We start from the raw sequence: 17276 nt of genomic DNA, 5'->3' as shown, positions 1-17276 counted from the left end.
CCCAAACCCCACCTCTTCCTCTGGTACATTGATGACTGTATCGGCGCCGCCTCTTGCTCCCCAGAGGAGCTCGAACAGTTCATCCACTTCACCAACACCTTCCACCCCAACCTTCAGTTCACCTGGGCCATCTCCAGCACATCCCTCACCTTCTTGGACCTCTCAGTCTCCATCTCAGGCAACCAGCTTGTAACTGATGTCCATTTCAAACCCACCGACTCCCACAGCTACCTAGAATACACCTCCTCCCACCCACCCTCCTGCAAAAATTCCATCCCCTATTCCCAATTCCTCCGCCTCCGCTGCATCTGCTCCCAGGATAAGACATTCCACTCCCGCACATCCCAGATGCCCAAGTTCTTCAAGGACCGCAACTTTCCCCCCACAGTTATCGAGAACGCCCTTGACCGCGTCTCCCGCATTTCCCGCAACACATCCCTCACACCCCGCCCCCGCCACAACCGCCCAAAGAGGATCCCCCTTGTTCTCACACACCACCCTGCCAACCTCCGGATACAACACATCATCCTCCGACACTTCCGCCATTTACATTCCGACCCCACCACCCAAGACATTTTTCCATCCCCGCCTCTGTCTGCTTTCCGGAGAGACCACTCTCTCCGTGACTCCCTTGTTCCCTCCACACTGCCCTCCAACCCACCACACCCGGCACCTTCCCCTGCAACCGCAGGAAGTGCTACACTTGCCCCCACACCTCCTCCCTCCCCCCTATCCCAGGCCCCAAGATGACATTCCACATTAAGCAGAGGTTCACCTGCACATCTGCCAATGTGGTATACTGCATCCACTGTACCCGGTGTGGCCTCCTCTACACTGGGGAAACCAAGCGGAGGCTTGGAGACCGCTTTGCAGAACACCTCCGCTCAGTTCGCAACAAACAACTGCACCTCCCAGTCGCAAACCATTTCCACTCCCCCTCCCATTCTTTAGATGACATGTCCATCATGGGCCTCCTGCACTGCCACAATGATGCCCCACCTGAAGGTTGCAGGAACAGCAACTCCTATTCCGCCTGGGAACCCTGCAGCCTAATGGTATCAATGTGGACTTCACCAGTTTCAAAATCTCCCCTTCCCCCACCGCATCCCTAAACCAGTCCAGTTCGTCCCCTCCCCCCACTGCACCACACAACCAGCCCAGCTCTTGCCCTCCACCCACTGCATCCCAAAACCAGTCCAACCTGTCTCTGCCTCCCTAACCTGTTTTTCCTCTCACCCATCCCTTCCTCCCACCCCAAGCCGCACCTCCATCTCCTACCTACTAACCTCATCCCACCTCCTTGACCTGTCCGTCTTCCCTGGACTGACCTATCCCCTCCCTACCTCCCCACCTATACTCTCTCCACCTATCTTCTTTTCTCTCCATCTTCGGTCCGCCTCCCCCTCTCTCCCTATTTATTCCAGAACCCTCACCCCATCCCCCTCTCTGATGAAGGGTCTAGGCCCGAAACGTCAGCTTCTGTTCTCCTGAGATGCTGCTTGGCCTGCTGTGTTCATCCAGCCTCACATTTTATTATCTTGGATTCTCCAGCATCTGCAGTTCCTATTATCAATGATCAGAAACTCAATTGGATTCGCTACCAAAACGCAGTGGCTACTAAAGCAAGTCAGAAGCCAGGAATGCTGCAGCAGGTAACTCAGCTTCTGACTCCCCACAGGTTATTGACCATGTACAAGGCATAAGTCAGGAGTGTGATGGAATACTCTCCACTTGCCTGGATGGGTGCAGCTTCAACAACACTCAGGAAGCTTGATACCATCCAGGGCACAGCAGCTGGTTGAGGTACCACATCCACAAGCATCCACTCCGTCCATCACCATCCACTACACACTGCTGCTACTATCTACAGGATGCACTACAGAAATTCACCAAAAAGCTTTAGACAGCACCTTCCAAACCCACAACCACTTTCATCTAGAAGTACAGGGGCAGCAGATACATGGGGAACACCACCCCCTGCAAGTTCCCCTCCAAGCCACTCACCATCCTGACTTGGAGATACATCACCATTCCTTCATTGTTGCTGGGTCAAAATCCTGGCATTCCCTCTCTAAGGGCATTGTGGGTCAACCCAAAGCAAATAGACTGCAGCAGTTCTAGAAGGCAGCTCACCATTCCAGGGGCAACTAGGGATGGGCAATAAATGCTGGGCCCAGCCAGTAGTGTCCACCTCCCACGAATGAATGAAGAAAAGAGTTGTGTCGATCACATGATGGCCAGACTAGCTAAATACAAATTTCCTTCTTGAAACCAGATTGGCAACCATCATACGTTTTATGAAAATCAGTGGTCATCATTACAGAGACTAGTTTTGTATTCTTGATTTATTAGTCATCTTTTAATTCTCCCAGCTGCTAGGGTGAGGTTTAAACTCGTGTCCTCAGAACACGAGCCTAGGTTTCTGATTACTAACCCAGTGACAGTACAGGTACAGAAACACACACTGCCCTACCACTGCAGGAGTAGTTGAAGAGGCCAGTTCCAACACTAGCATTGCCCCCCTGTGAGATTGGCTAAACTACATACAGACCAGGGATCAGATCTCGGAGGCTCTGTCCTAAACATTGAGTGGTATCTTTAAGCGCTGTACCAGCTATCCATCAGCTGTTGGTGCAGAATCAGACTCAGTTTATAGTTTTTGTAGGTGCTTAACTAATGGTCAGTTTGAAATAATTTTGGTTCGTTCTTTAATGGGGGCAGAAGATTTTCTGTCTGACGTGTTTGGTGATAGTGTGCATTACGTAGTGTTTATTTGAAATAATATTGTCAATAGTTTATTTTCCGGCCTGATTTTTGTGTGTTTACCAAGTTCACCGTTGTGACAATGATTTGAAAACTGGGGAGTGGTATGTTCCTTTAGTGAATGTTTCCTCTCCAATGACAGCAGCCTGGATTGGAGTTATCTTGGTGTTGAATATATTATATCTATGGATGCAGGAAGCTGAGCGCATTGTACTGTCTTTTTATTCCCCTGTAGACCTGGCTGATCTTCCATCTTCCGCCCTCCATTAGCTTTATCACATTGAAGACAGATTTGCATTTATGTAGCACCTCTCACAGTCAAAGGATTTGCAGCCAGTGAAGTACTTTTGAAGTGTTGCCTCTATTGTAAAGTTGGAAACACAGCAGTCAATCTGCACATAGCACCTTCCCACAGAGGGCAAGAGATGATCTCACTGAAATATCCAGGATTCTTAAGGTGTTTGATAGAGTAAATGTTGCGAGGATGTTTTCCCCTTTGTGAGAACGTTTAGGACCAGAGGGCATAGTCTCGGAATAATGAGGCTCCAATTTAAGACTGAGATGAGGAGGAAATTCTTCTCTCGGGGATTGAGAGTCCAGAAGACCATAAGACGTTGGAGCAGAAATTAGGCCATTCAACCCAACAAATCTGCTCTGCCATTCATAAGATCCTCACCCCCATTCTCCTGCTTTCTCCCCGTAACATGTGATCCCCTCGATAATCAAGAACCTATATATCTTGGTCTTAATTGTACTCAATGATCTGATTCACCACTCTCTGGCTGAAGAAGTTTCTCCTTATCTCCGTTCTAAAAGCTCTTCCCTTTACTCCAAGGCTGTACCCACGGGTCCTAGACTTTTCTATCAATGGAAGCATCTTCCCAACAGCCTTTGGAGCTCCTTGCCACAGAGGTCTGTGGGGGCAGAGCCTTACATATATTTAAGGCTGAGATTGATAGATTCTTGATCCTTTGGGAAATCAGAGTTACAGGGAAAAGTGTAGATGAGGAATGTCGGATCTGGATGATCTGATTTAACAGTGAAGCAGGCTCAAGGGGCTGAACAGCTTACTCCAGTTCCTATTTCTTAAGGTCTGATGGTCTTAATGTTGAGTAGGGGAGAGATATTGTCCAAGATGCTGAGGGCAACTCCCCCCCCCCCCCCCCCCCCCCCGCACTCAACCCAGCCAATGGGGCCGCCAAAAATCAATATAGCACAGGAGCACACCCTTCGGCTCTCCAAACCAGCGCTAAAAATTTTGCACCTCCCTACAAAAACAGTCTTCACCTACAGGATCCATATCCCTCTATTCTCTTCCTTTTCATGTATTCGCCCAGGCGCTTCTCCAATGTGGCTATTGTATCTGCTTCCACCACCACCCCCAGCAGCGCGTTCTAGGCTCTCACCACTCTTTGTGTGAAAAATGTGCCTCGCACATCTCTTATAAACTGCACCCTCCCCCCATAACCTTGAACCCGCGTCCCCTAGTAATTGACCCCTCTACCCAGGGAAAGAGCGTCTTGCCTTTCACATAAATGCCATTCACAATCCTATAAACCTCTGTCAGGTTGCCCCTCAACCTCCTGCATCCCACTGAAAACAAACCCAGTCTATTCAATCTTTCTTCATAGCTAAAGTCCCCCACACCAGGCAACATCCTGGTAAACCTTTTCTGTACCCTCTCCAAAGCATCTACATCCTTCTGGTAGTGTGGTGACCAGAACAGTATGCAATATTCCAAGTGTGGCCTAACTAACGTTCAATTAAGCTGCTGCATAACTTGCCTGTACTTATCCTCAAGTCCCTTCCAATGAAGGTAAGCATGCCGTCGGCCTTCTTTACTACCTTATCTACCTCCGCTGCCACCTTCAGTGATCTGTGGACCTACACACCCAGATCACTCTGTGTATAACAATACTCCTAAGGGTTCTCCATTCACTGTGTATAATTTCCACCTGTACTTGATCTTCCAAAATGTAACACCTCACATTTGTCCTGATTAAACTCCGTCTGCCAGTTTTCTGCCGATACCCCAACGGATCTATATCCTGCTGTAACCTCTGACAATCCTCCTCACTAACCGCAACTCCACCAATCCTTGTATCGTCTGAAAACTTAGTAATTCGACCAGCTATATTCCTCTCCAACCACGAACAGCAGAGGTGCCGGCACTGATCCCTGTGGAACGCCACTAGTCATAACCCTCGATTCTGAAAAAGCTCCTTCCACCGCTACCTTTTGCTGCTATGACTAAGCCAGGTCTGTATCCACCTTGCCTGTCCACCCCATTACCATGTAACTTCACCTTTTGTACCAGTCTGCCATGAGGGACTTTGTCAAAGGCTTTATTGTGTCCATGTAGACAACATCAACTGCTTTTCCCTCATCAATCATAAGACATAGGAGCAGAAATTATGCTGTTCAGCCCATCAAGTCCGCTCTGTCATTCAATCATGGCTGATAAGTTTCTCAACCCCATTCTCCCACTTTCTCCCCATAACCGTTGATCTCCTTGATAATCAAGAACCTATCTATCTCAGTCTTAAATGTACTCAATGACCTGGCCTCCTGAGCCTTCTGTGGCAGTGAATTCCATAGATTCACCACACTCTGGCTAAAGAAGTTTCTCCTTATCTCTGTTCTAAAAGGTCTTCCCTTTTCTCTAAAGCTGTGCCCTCAGCCCTAGTCTCTCCTGCTAATCTTCACATCTTCCCAATGCCCATTGCATCCAGGCCAAAAAACTCGATCAAGCTAGTGAGGCACAACCTCCCACTCAGAACCAAGCTGCCTATCGCTAATAAGTCCATTTGCTTCTAAATTAACTTCTGATCTAAAGGACGGTATCTTCACTGTGGTGATGAGTCCACCTGGAGTTTGTGCCTTATTTCTGGTGTGTGACCTGAACCCAGAACCTTGTGCATCCAAGAGAAGTACTAGCAGATCAGCCACACTTCGTCCAAACTCGGCATGCTTCTGAACTTGCACCAAGTATCCAACAGCCCTGTGCTCACTGGCCCTCTTTTGCTCACTCAACAAAAACAGAAATTAATGGAGAAACTCAGCAGGCCTGGCAGCATCTGTGGAGAGAAATCAGAGTTAACATTGATTGCGCTTTCACTCCACAGTTGCTCCCAGCCCTGCTGAATTTCTCCAGCAGTTTGTTTTTGTTTCAGAACTTCAGCATCTGCTTTTCCTTGGTTTTTTTCAAAACTCCAGTCCTTGATTCAAAATCCCACTCTATCTCTGTAAACGGCACCAATTTTACTGCCTTCTGAGGTATCTGCATTGGCCTCTTGCCAGTGGTTAGTTTAATCACCTCCATGTTGGCAGGCGTCCTTCAGGAGGGCAGCACAGTGGCTCAGTGGTTAGCACTGCAGCCTCACAGCGCCAGGGACCCGGGTTCAATTCCACCCTCAGGTGACTGTCTGTGTGGAGTTTGCACATTCTCCCTGTGTCTGTGTGTGTTACCACCCACAGTCTAAAGACGTGTGGGTTCAGTACATTGGCCATGCTAAATTGCTCATTGTGTCTAGGGTGGGAAATGCGGTATAGGTTAGGGGGTGGGTCTGGGATGCTGTTTGGAGAGTTGGTGTGAACTCAATGGGCTGAATGGCCTGCATCCACACTATAGAGATTCTTTGATTCTATGATTCAGTTACCCAGGTCTTGACCGCTTAAATTTCACTCCTTAAACCTCCCCACCTCTCTCCTCGAAGACACTCATTAAAACCTGCCTTGTTGATGAAGCCTTTGATCACTTTTTGGAAATTCATTCACGCAACGTGAGCATTAGGGGCTGTCCCAACATTTGTTGCCCTTGAGATGGTGGTGGTGAGCTGCCTTCATGACCCGCTGTAGACCCACATGCAGGATTTTGCCCTAGCAACACTGAAGGGATGCAGTTGTAAAATTAAAATGCAAATTATTGGCTTAGTGTTGTTTGGACTTGGTTTCTGGGTTCTTTTCCACAGTTTGTTCTCTAGCCCCTTGCAGGGCTCTTGGACATATCTGGTCTGACCAGGAGATTTATCCACATTTTTAAATTCTAATACTTTCAACACCACCTCTACTAAGATATGGACTGTCCCCAAGATATCGCCACTAACTTCCCCAAGTTCCCAAGTCTTTCTCCACAGTAAACACCGAGGAGAAATATTCATTGAGGGCCTTGCCCATCTCCTGCAGTTCCACGAACACATGTCCACTTTGGTCCTTGAGCGTTCCTATTCTCTCTCTAGTTTTTCTAAATCCTTTAACATACTTAAAGAATCTTTTTTGATTCACCCTTATCTTCTCAGCCAAAGCTATCTCATGCCCCCATTTTGCCTTCCTGACTTCCTTCTTCAGTAAACTCTTGTACCCCCTATATACCTCCAGGAATTCCTTTGACCCCAGCTGTCTGTCCCTGAGCCATGCTGCCTCCTTTTTCCTGGTCAAAGCCTCAATATCTGTTGTCATCCAGGTTCCCTACTCCTGCCAACTTTGCCCTTCACTATCACAGGCACATACTTGACTTCTGACTATCACACTTCTAAAGTCCTCCCATTTTCTAGAGGTCCCTTTGCCTGCAAAGAAACTGCTCCAATCAACTCCTACAAGCTCCTGCTTAATTCCATCAAAATTCCCCCTTACCGCAGTGTAGAACTTGGACCTTGGGACCAGTTTAGTCCTTCTCCATAACTGTTTTAAAATAAATAAAACTGTGGCCACTGATTCCCAAAGTGCACTTCCCCCACTGTCCCCTCAGTCACTGTCCTGCCCTATTTTGCAAGAGTAGGTCGGGTTTTGCCACTTCCTGAGTAGGACCTCTATACACTGCTTGAGAAAACTTTCCTGAACACACTTGACAAATTCTACCCCGTCTAAGCCCTTAAGGCAGACTGGGACTGCGATAGTGTTAGAAAAATTAAAATCCCTCACTTTGACAACTCTATTGCTCCTGCACATCTCTCCAGTCTCCCTGCATATTTGTTCCTCTAATTCCTGTTGCCCTCTTTGCTCTAAATGAATATTCTTCATCAGTATTCACACAGGAAAAAGACAATGTTTTCGAGGAGAATAATGAGGTACAGGCTTTAGACTAGACTGGAATGAGGTTCATAAGGAGGAGGTGTTAGCAATTCTGGAAAGTCTAAAAATAGATAAATCCCGTGGGCCGGATGGGATTTGTCCTAGGATTCTCTGGGAAGCTAGGGAGGAGATTGCAGAGCCTTTGGCTTTGATCTTTATATCGTCATTATCTACAGGAATAGTGCCAGAAGACTGGAGGATAGCAAATGTTGTCCCCTTGTTCAAGAAGGGGAGTAGAGACATCTCTGGAAATTATAGACCAGTGAGCCTTACTTTGGTTGTGGGTAAAGTGTTGGAGCGGATTATAAGAGATAGGATTTATAACCATCTAGAAAGGAATAATTTGATTAGGGATAGTCAACACAGTTTTGTGAAGGGTAGGTCATGCCTCACAAACCTTATTGAGTTCTTTGAGAAGGTGACCAAACAGGTGGATGAGGGTAAAGAGGTTGATGTGGTGTATATGGATTTCAGTAAAGCACTTGATAAGGTTCCCCATGGTAGGCTATTGCAGAAAATACGGAGTCATGGGATTGAGGGTGGTTTAGCAGTTTGGATCAGAAGTTGGCTAGCTGTAAGAAGACAGAGGGTGGTGGTTGATGGGAAATGTGCATCCTAGAGACCAGTTACTAGTGGTGTACTGCAAGGATCTGTTTTGGGGCCACTGCTGTTTGTCATTTTTATAAATGACCTGGATGAGGGCGTAGAAGGATGGGTTAGTAAATTTGCGGATGACACTAAAGTTGGTGGAGTTGTGGATCGTGTGTAAGGATGTTGCAGGTTACAGAGGGACATAGAATAAGTTGCAGAGCATGGCTGAGAGGTAGCAAATGGAGTTTAGTGCGGACAAGTGTGAGGTGATTCACTTTGGAAGGAGTAACGGGAATACAGAGTACTGGGCTAATGGTAAGATTCTTGGTGGTGTGGATGAGCAGAGAGATCTCGGTGTCCATGTGCATAGATCCCTGCAAGTTGCCTCCCAGGTTGATAGGGTTGTTAAGAAGGTGTACGGTGTGTTAGGTTTTATTGGTAGAGGGATTGAGTTTTGGAGCCATGAAGTCATGTTGCAGCTGTACAAAACTCTGGTGCGGCTGCACTTGGAGTATTGCGTACAGTTCTGGTCGCTGTGTTATAGGAAGGATGTGGAAGCATTGGAAAGGGTGCAGAGGAGATTTACCAGGATGTTGCCTGGTATGGAGGGAAGGTTTTATGAGGAAAGCCTGAGGGATTTGAGGCTGTTTTCATTAGAGAGAAGAAGATTAAGAGGCGACTTAATAGAGACATACAAGATGATCAAAGGATTAGATAGGGTGGTCAGTGAGAGCCTTTTAAATCAGATGGTGATGGCTAGCATGAGGGGACATAGCTTTAAATTGAGGGGGGTGACAGATATAGGACAGATGTCAGATGTAGGTTCTTTACCCAGAGAATAGTAAGGGCGTGGAATGCCCTGCCTGCAACAGTAGTAGACTCGCCAAGTTTAGGGCATTTCAATGGTCATTGGATAAACATATGGATGATAATGGCATAGTGTAGAATGGAATAGAAGGGCTTCAGATTGGTTTCACACTTTGGCGCAACATCGAAGGCCGAAGGGCCTGTACTGCGCTGTTATGTTCTATGTTCTTTACCAAGCCTGCTAGTGTTTCCAGGTGCTGAAATCTGGCCATGCTGCACAATATTTTGGCAGGAGCCGCTATCCTCCCCAATCCTCTCAAAGTCTCTGTTCATACATATCTTTTCGAACTGTGCCGTTTACTTTAGGTTGCTCCTCCCTAAACTCCTCCTCACATGTGTGACGTGATGGCTGTCTCCAAATCTAGGTAGACTGGGCAGCACTGAAGGAGCACTGCACAGTCAGAAGTGTTGTCTTTCAAATCAGACATTCAATTCCATTAGTTGTCTCAGGTGTATGGAAAGAATCACATTTCCCATTTCCTGATGTCCTGGTCAATATTTATCCTCATTCAGCTGTACTTCTCATTATTGCAGTGTGCGGAAACTCGCTGTTTGCAAATTGATTTCAGTGTTGCCTGCATTACAACAGTAATAGTCTTTCAAAGAATCTCTTCATTGGGTTTTGCTGGAGCATTGGGAGAGCATTTTGGGATGGCCTGTGGACATGCTAACTGTGGTATAAATAAGTCATTTTGTTTTCTTCTTTCTAAATTACACCTGCCATGCACGTGTGCCTGTGCCTTCACAAGTCTGCTTGTATCATTTGTGAACTTTGAAATTTCACCTCATGTACGCACAACCCCATCATTAATTATATCAAAAGGACAGCAATCCTCTGATCAGCCCCAGGAGAACACTACTGTGTATGCAACACTCCCCACCACTACCCCAGGAAAAACAGCCCCTAAATCCATTTACTTCAATCTTTTTGTAGAACATGGTTTTCCTTCAAAATATTCTAACTACTGTAGATTATTTTTATTCTGTCATGGTGTATAGGTGTTGCTGGTAAGGCCAGCGTGTGATTCCACATCCACACCAATCTGGTAAACTCTTAACTATCCTCTAAAATGGTCGGGGAAGCCACTCAGCTGAAGGGCAATTAGAGAAGGGCAACAAATGTTGTCCTTGCCAGTGGTATCCATATCCCATCATGGTGCCCACCCCTAATTGCCCTTTGTTTGAATTGGCTTGCTTGTGTCAAGCATTCGTGGGTACAGGTGGGAAAGTGAAGCTGAGACTTCTACCAATCTTACTGAGTGGGGGAGGAAAGTCAGAGGGCCAAATGGATTACTCCCACTTCTAAGTTCTGTCTATTTTCAGACGGCAGTTAAGAGACAGCCACGTTGCTGTGGGTCTGGAGTCACATATAGGCAAGACCAGGTGAGGATGGCAGTTTCCTTCCCTAAAGAATATGAGTGAACCAGACATGCTTTTACAACAATCAATAATAGTTTCATGGTCACCCCTCCTTCTCAACCTTCCCCCCTGCAGCATCATTCAATATGACCATGGCTGATCATGCAATCTTAGTATCCCATTCTCGCTTTCTCTCTGCACCCTTTAATCCCTTTCACTGCAAAGGTCATGTCCAGCTCCCTCTTGAATCTATCTAATGAACTGGCCTCAACAGCTTTCTGTGGTAGAAAACTCCATAGGTTTATACCTCTCTGACTGAAGAGATTCATCCTCATCCCAGTCTTGAATACCTTACCCCTTATTGTTAGACCGTGAGCCCTAGTCCTGGACTTGCCCAACAGCAGGAACATTCTTCCTGCATCTGGCCTGTCCAATCCCATCTGGTTTTAGACATCTGAGATCCCTCCCTTCATTCTTCTAAATTCCAGCAAGTACAAGCCTAGTCAATCTAGACTCTCTCCATATGGTAGTCTTGCCGTTCTGGGAATCAGTCTAGTGAACCTTCACTGGATTTCCTTAATAGCAGGAATGTCCTTCTTTAAACTAAGAGACCAAACCTGCACGCAATACTCAAGGTGTGACCTCACCAAGGCCCCATATAACTGCAATGTGGAGCTACCGGTGTGGGACTGAAATGGACAAGGCCAGAAATCACATGATATCAGGTTCTAGCTCAACAGGTTTATTTGAGCACGTCAGCTTTCAGAGTCTCACTGAAGAACGAGTGAGGCTCCGAAAGCATGTGTTTCCACATAAACCTGTTGGACTATAGCCTGGTGTTGTGTGATTTCTGACCCTGTATAACTGCAGCATCACATTCCTACTCCGATACTCCAATCATCTAGCTATGGAGGCCAGCGTGCCATTAGCTTTCCTCGCCGCCTGCTGCACCTGCATGCCAGCCTTCAGTGACTGTTCCACCATGATACCCAGTTCTTGTTGCACCTCATCTTTTCCTAACTGTCACCATTCAGATAATTTGCCTTTCTGTTTTTGCAACCAAAGTGGATAACCTCACATTTATCCACATTATATTGCATTTGCCAAGTATTTGTCCCCTCAACCAGTCTGTTTAAGTCACCCTGTAGCCTCTTCGCATCCTCACAACACACTGCCACCCAACTTAATGTCACCTGCACATTTGGAGCAGTTGCATTCAATTCCTTTGTCTAAATCGTTAATGTATATTGCGAACGCCTGGCGTGCCAGCACGGTACCCTGCAGCACCCCGTTCATCACTGCCTGCTGCTCTGAAAAGAACACATTTATTCCAATTCTCTGCTGCCTGTCTGCCAACCACATCATTGTGGTATCTCTGAAACTATGAACTTTAATTTTGCTTACTAATCTCTTTGTGTGGGACCTTTGAAAGTCGAGATACACAATATCCACTGATACACCCTTATTCACTCTAGTGGTCACATTGTCAAAAAGTTCCAGATTTGTCAAGCATAATTTCCCTCTAGATAGTCCATGCTGACTGGGTCCAATTCTTTCACTGCTTTCCAAATGCTCAGTTATTACATCCTTAATTATTGACTGCAGCCTTTTTCCCCACTACCAATATTAGGCTAACTGGCCTACAATTGCTCATTTTCCCTCTCTCGCTCCTTTATTAAAAAGTGGTGTCATATTAGTTACAAGAAGGTCCTTTGGGCATAATTGACCATACCCTTACTCTGAGTACTACATAAGAATTATAATGGAATGGAATCCTATTTAATCTATTCTAACTCACTTCCTTTTCTTCCTTGATCCTTTTATGTTCCTCCCTTTATTTGCCAACAGCTCGTCACAAGCAGTCCCTTAATCCAATCCTGTCAAATAGGATTTGACTCAATCTGTCTTCATAAATCAGTCACCCTGAGTCGAAAGCACGTACCCATTACCAGTAATCCCTTAAGGTACACCGCAGCTCCTGTCCCAAGGACTGACACAGCCTGTAAATGCGAGAGAGGTGCTGGGCACAGGGCTTTCCTTTTATTTACTTCATCCTCCAACAAGCAGCGTAGTTTAAAGTTGGCCTTGGAGAATCCGGGAAGGCAACCTATCTGTATACAAGCCTAACACCTTAAGTTTGAGAAGATATTCCTTTTGCGTTGCTGCCTTTTTTTGGGCTTGTAATATAGCAGGTAGAGTTGGGATGGCCCTGGGGAAGACCGGTTGGCTTGTCTTGCTTGTCGATTTCTGCGAGAGAGACAAGTCTCCCTGTTGGATCTGAAGGTAGGGCTTTTGAATCGCCTGAAGCATAGCTGCACAACTGCTTTGACAGGGGACCTTCGTTGGTGTCGCTGTTGGCGCTTCTTTCTCCTTCCTCGCTTTTTCCCATGACATTTGCATTTGTGGGCTCTTCGACATGCCATCGTTCAGTTGCCTCCCCTGACCCTGCTTGTCCACCCTTCACCCAGTCTTGCTATGTCTGGACTCAATAGTGCCTGGCAATGCAGGGATGTAGCACATTGTGATGAATGCCTTGTGAGGTACTGGTAGCCAAGTGACCAACATCAAGCTGCCTTATTAGGACATGCAGCTACCTCCCCTGAAGGCAGGGAGGGAAGGGGGATTAACTATTTATTCTGTAATTACTCAATAGCTCACTGAGGAGCCTATCTTCCTTGATAAGCTTGGACTGCGAGTGTATGCTGTTCTACCAGGCTTGACAGTGTCACGATCAATGAGGATTCTGTCCTTGCCCGCATGCATAGTGAAAATGGAGACACTGGGATTGCAGTTAAAGGTTTCTGTTTCATTTTGCTCCGACATCTTCGGCTTCTGTTGTCTGTCACCCCTGGGCTGTGAACAGCAAAGTCAGCATCTAGTGTGTACACTGAATCCTTGCGTACAGAGAGGGCGAAAAGGACATCAAAGTTTTCTCTGGGCCCAGCTCATGTTGTGACTGTCTGGCTCTGGTCAGTATTTGCTGTGGATTTGTTCAGCGCTGAGAAGTACAGAAAACAGTTTAGATCGATGGAGCTACAGGTCAGGAAAGTCATCAACATCATCATCTACAAATAGCCTAATTCTTCCCCCTTATTGTGACATTCAATTATTTCTTAGAATGCTTTCAACACAAGAGCTTATTTGGCCCATTCTATCCATTCTCTCTCTGAGAGAAGGACTCAGCAAGTGGTATTTCCCCTCTTTTGTTCCCCCCCCCCCCCCGTTAGCTGGTTTAAATCTCTTCTGAAAAGTGCCTGCCTTCGCTGCACTTTGTCTGTTCTTACTAAATCCTTCATCTGTTTGAACCCCTCCAGCAAACTTCTGCTTAAGCTCTCCTTCAAGTAGGACTGTTCCAACTTCTCTACTCTAACATGTAACTAAGGTCCCTGGAGCTAATATCGTGAATCTTTTCTACATCTCTCTGTCGCCTTGACATCTTTCCTAAAGTGTCTTGCCCAGAACTGGACGCACCATTTCAGTTGAGGCTGCAGTAATATTTTCTACCATGGGCTTACTATGACTTGACATATATTCTCTACATTCCTATTAAAGCTGAGGGTATTGTATGCTTTATTTCCCGCTGCCTGTAACCTTCAGTGATTTTTGCATATATGCACTCAGTTCTCTCTGCTCCTGCACACCGTTGGGCAGCACGGTGGCTCATGGTTAGCACTGCAGCCTCACAGTGCCAGGGACCCGGGTTCGATTCCAGCCTCGGGCAACTGTCTGTGGAGTTTGCACATTCTCCCCGTGTCTGCGTGGGTTTCCTCCAGGTGCTCCGGTTTCCTCCCACAGTCCAAAGACGTGCAGGCTCGGTGGATTGGCCGTTCTAAATTGCCCGTAGTGTTCGGGGTGTGTGGGTTATAGGGGGATAGGTCTGGGTGGGATGCTTCAAGGGGCGGTGTGGACTTGTTGGGCCAAAGGGCCTGTTTCCACACTGTATGGAATCTGATCAAATCCAATCTTCATGTCATTCCTTCCAAAATGAATCTGTTTACCCTTCCTGCATTAAATTTCATCTGCCACGTGTCTGCCCATTCTATCCTTCCATCTACATCTTGTTGAGGTCTGTCCTACTATCATACAAATAGTTCATAATGCTTTCAGCTCTTGCCGTCTGCAGATTGTGACATTGTGTCCTCTGTACCCAGGTCTGGTTTGTTTAATGTAGATCAGGGAGAGCAAGTGTCTCAGTGCTGATCCCTGGGGAGCCCCACTATGAACCTTCCTCCAATCCAAACAGCCATTCACCATCTCTTTCCATTCCCTGTCACCAACCCATTTTGAATCAGTCATTACTGTCCCCTTAATTCAATAAATTCTGTAAAAAGCCAAGAGTTATTCCCATTCCTATACCTCCCAGTCAGAAAGTGGGTACTCCTGTGTTCCCCTCATTCTTCCCTCAGATTTTACATTTAATTTACCACATTAACTGTTACTTTCTCCAATCCCATTTTCTATATTCTGCATGTGTAAGGCCCTCACTTGGACTGTGAGTAAGGACGGAAAGCACAAGCTTCTCCAAGCTGGATAAATCCCCTGGGCCTGATCGTCTGTCCTCGAACATTGTGGGACCCAAGGGAAGAAATTGCAGAGGCTCTTGCAGAGATTTTTGCTTCATCTTTAGCCACTGGTGAAGTTCCTGAAGACTGGAGGGTAGCTAATGTTGTTCCATTCTTTACGAAAGGTAGCAAAGACAAGCCAGGGAACTACAGGCCAGTGAGTCTGACATCACTGATAGGAAAGTTATTGGAGAGGATACTGAGGGACAGGATCAACCAGCATTTGAATAATCAAGGTCTGATTAGGGATAGTCAGCACAGATTTGCGCACAGGAGTCATGTCTGACAAATCTTTTAGACCTTTTTGAAGAGGTAATCAAGAGAATAGGTGAGGGTAGGATGTTATCTATGTGGACTTCAGTAAGGCCTTTGACAAGGTCCCACACGGCACGCTAGTCATGAAGGTTCGGTCGCATGGGATCCAGGGAGAGCTAGCTAACTGGATTCAAAATTAGCTCACTGGCAGGAAGCAGAGAGTGACGGTTGAAGGTTGTTTCTTGGATGGGAGGCCTGTGACTAGTGGTGTGCCTCAGGGGTCGGTGCTGGGACCTTTGTTATTTGTTATTCACGTAAGTGATCTGGATGTGAATGTACAAGGCATGATTCGTAAAGTTGTGGATGGTACAAAATTAGGAGCTATTGTTGATAGCGAGGAAGGTTATCAAAAATTATAGAGGGATCTTGATCAGATGGGGAAGCAGGCTGAGGATTGGTAAATGCTGTTCAATTCAGGTAAGTGTGTGAGGTGTTGCACTTTGGAAAGTCAAACCAAGATAAGACTTTTATACAGTAAATGGTAAGCTCCTGAGGAGAGTTATGGAACAGAGGGACCCAGGAGTACAAGTACATAGTTTGTTGAAAGCAGCGTCACAGATGGACAGGATGGTGAAGAAGGCATTTAATATGCTGGCCTTCATTGGTCGAGGCATTGTGTATAGGAGTCAGGATGTTATGTTACAGTTGTATAAGTCGTTGGTGAGGCTGCACTTGGAGTATTGTGCACAGTTTTAGTCACACCGTAGAAGGAAGAGATAGTTAAACAGGAAAGTGTGCAAGGAAGATTTGAGGATGTTGCCAGCACTAGTAGGCCTGAGTTATAGGGAGGGGTTGGCCAGGATAGGACTTCATTCCTTAGAACTTAGGAAAATGAGGGGTGACCTTATTAAGGTATATAAAATGAGGAGCTTAGATGGAATGAATGCATATAGCGTTTTTCCCAGGGATGGGGAATTGAAAACTAGAGGGCATTGGTTTAAGGTGAGAGGGGAAAGATTTGAGAAGGACTTGAGGGACAACTTCTTCATGCAGAGTGTTGTGTTAATGGAATAGGCTGCCAAAGAAAGTGGTTATGGCAGGTACAATGGCAACATTTAAAAACCATTAGGATGGGTACATGGATGGGAAGGGTTTTGCGGGATGTGGACCAAATGTGGGCAATTGGATCTAGCTGAGTGGTCAGCATAGGCCAGTTTGGGCTGAGGGGCGTGTTTCCATGCTGTATTACTCCTTGACTCTGTGGCACATAGAAGAAGGGTCTAGGCTGAAACATCAGCTTTCCTGCTCCTCTGATGCTGCCTGGCCTGCTGTGTTCATCCAGCTGTACACCTTGTTCTCTCAGGTTCTCCAGCATCTGCAGTTCCTACTATCTCTGAATTTCCTGTTGTTGTTTTCAGTGTTTAGGTTGAAACTGGGTGGTCCATCCAGTTTCCTCCTTTTTGACACCTAATGATGGAACATGCTCAGTTTGACTGAGTGAGTATACTTGCAGCAATACTCAAGAAACTTCATACCGTCCAGTACAAAGCATCCTGTCCAATTTGCACCCAATCCACTGTCTTCAACATTCACCCCCTTTACCACCGATGCACAGTGAATTATTTACTTATTGTCACATATCTAGAACGATACAATGATTAGTGTTTTGTTGCCGCAATCCAGCACCATTTTGAGTTGCAAAAAGGATTTTACAAAATTAAATAAATAGAGTTCATCTTCTGTACAAGGGACCTTCATACACAGCTTCAGAGATTCTGCAAGGCATCTTTAAGCCTTGAGGAGTTCCAG

The 17276-nt window shown here is 46.2% G+C and overlaps 1 protein-coding gene across 6 annotated transcripts in view; it reads left to right on the top strand.

Annotated features, from left to right (window-relative positions):
* The window catches only part of ppp1r16a (protein phosphatase 1, regulatory subunit 16A), an 86596-nt gene that overhangs the window by 14117 nt on the left and 55203 nt on the right, over nt 1-17276 (top strand). The window contains exon 1 of one of the 6 annotated variants that reach the window (XM_059640810.1): nt 12913-12933. The exons of the other annotated variants lie outside the window; for them this stretch is intronic. The gene's annotated coding sequence lies outside the window, so the exon portion shown is untranslated. Of the gene's footprint in view, nt 1-12912; nt 12934-17276 lie in introns of those variants that run through there. 6 annotated transcript variants of the gene reach the window in all.

This window comes from Stegostoma tigrinum, chromosome 2 (genome assembly GCF_030684315.1).
Source record: "Stegostoma tigrinum isolate sSteTig4 chromosome 2, sSteTig4.hap1, whole genome shotgun sequence".
Lineage (NCBI taxonomy): Eukaryota > Metazoa > Chordata > Chondrichthyes > Orectolobiformes > Stegostomatidae > Stegostoma > Stegostoma tigrinum.
Note: the sequence above shows the minus strand (reverse complement) of the source record. Positions and strands in the feature narration are given on the sequence as shown.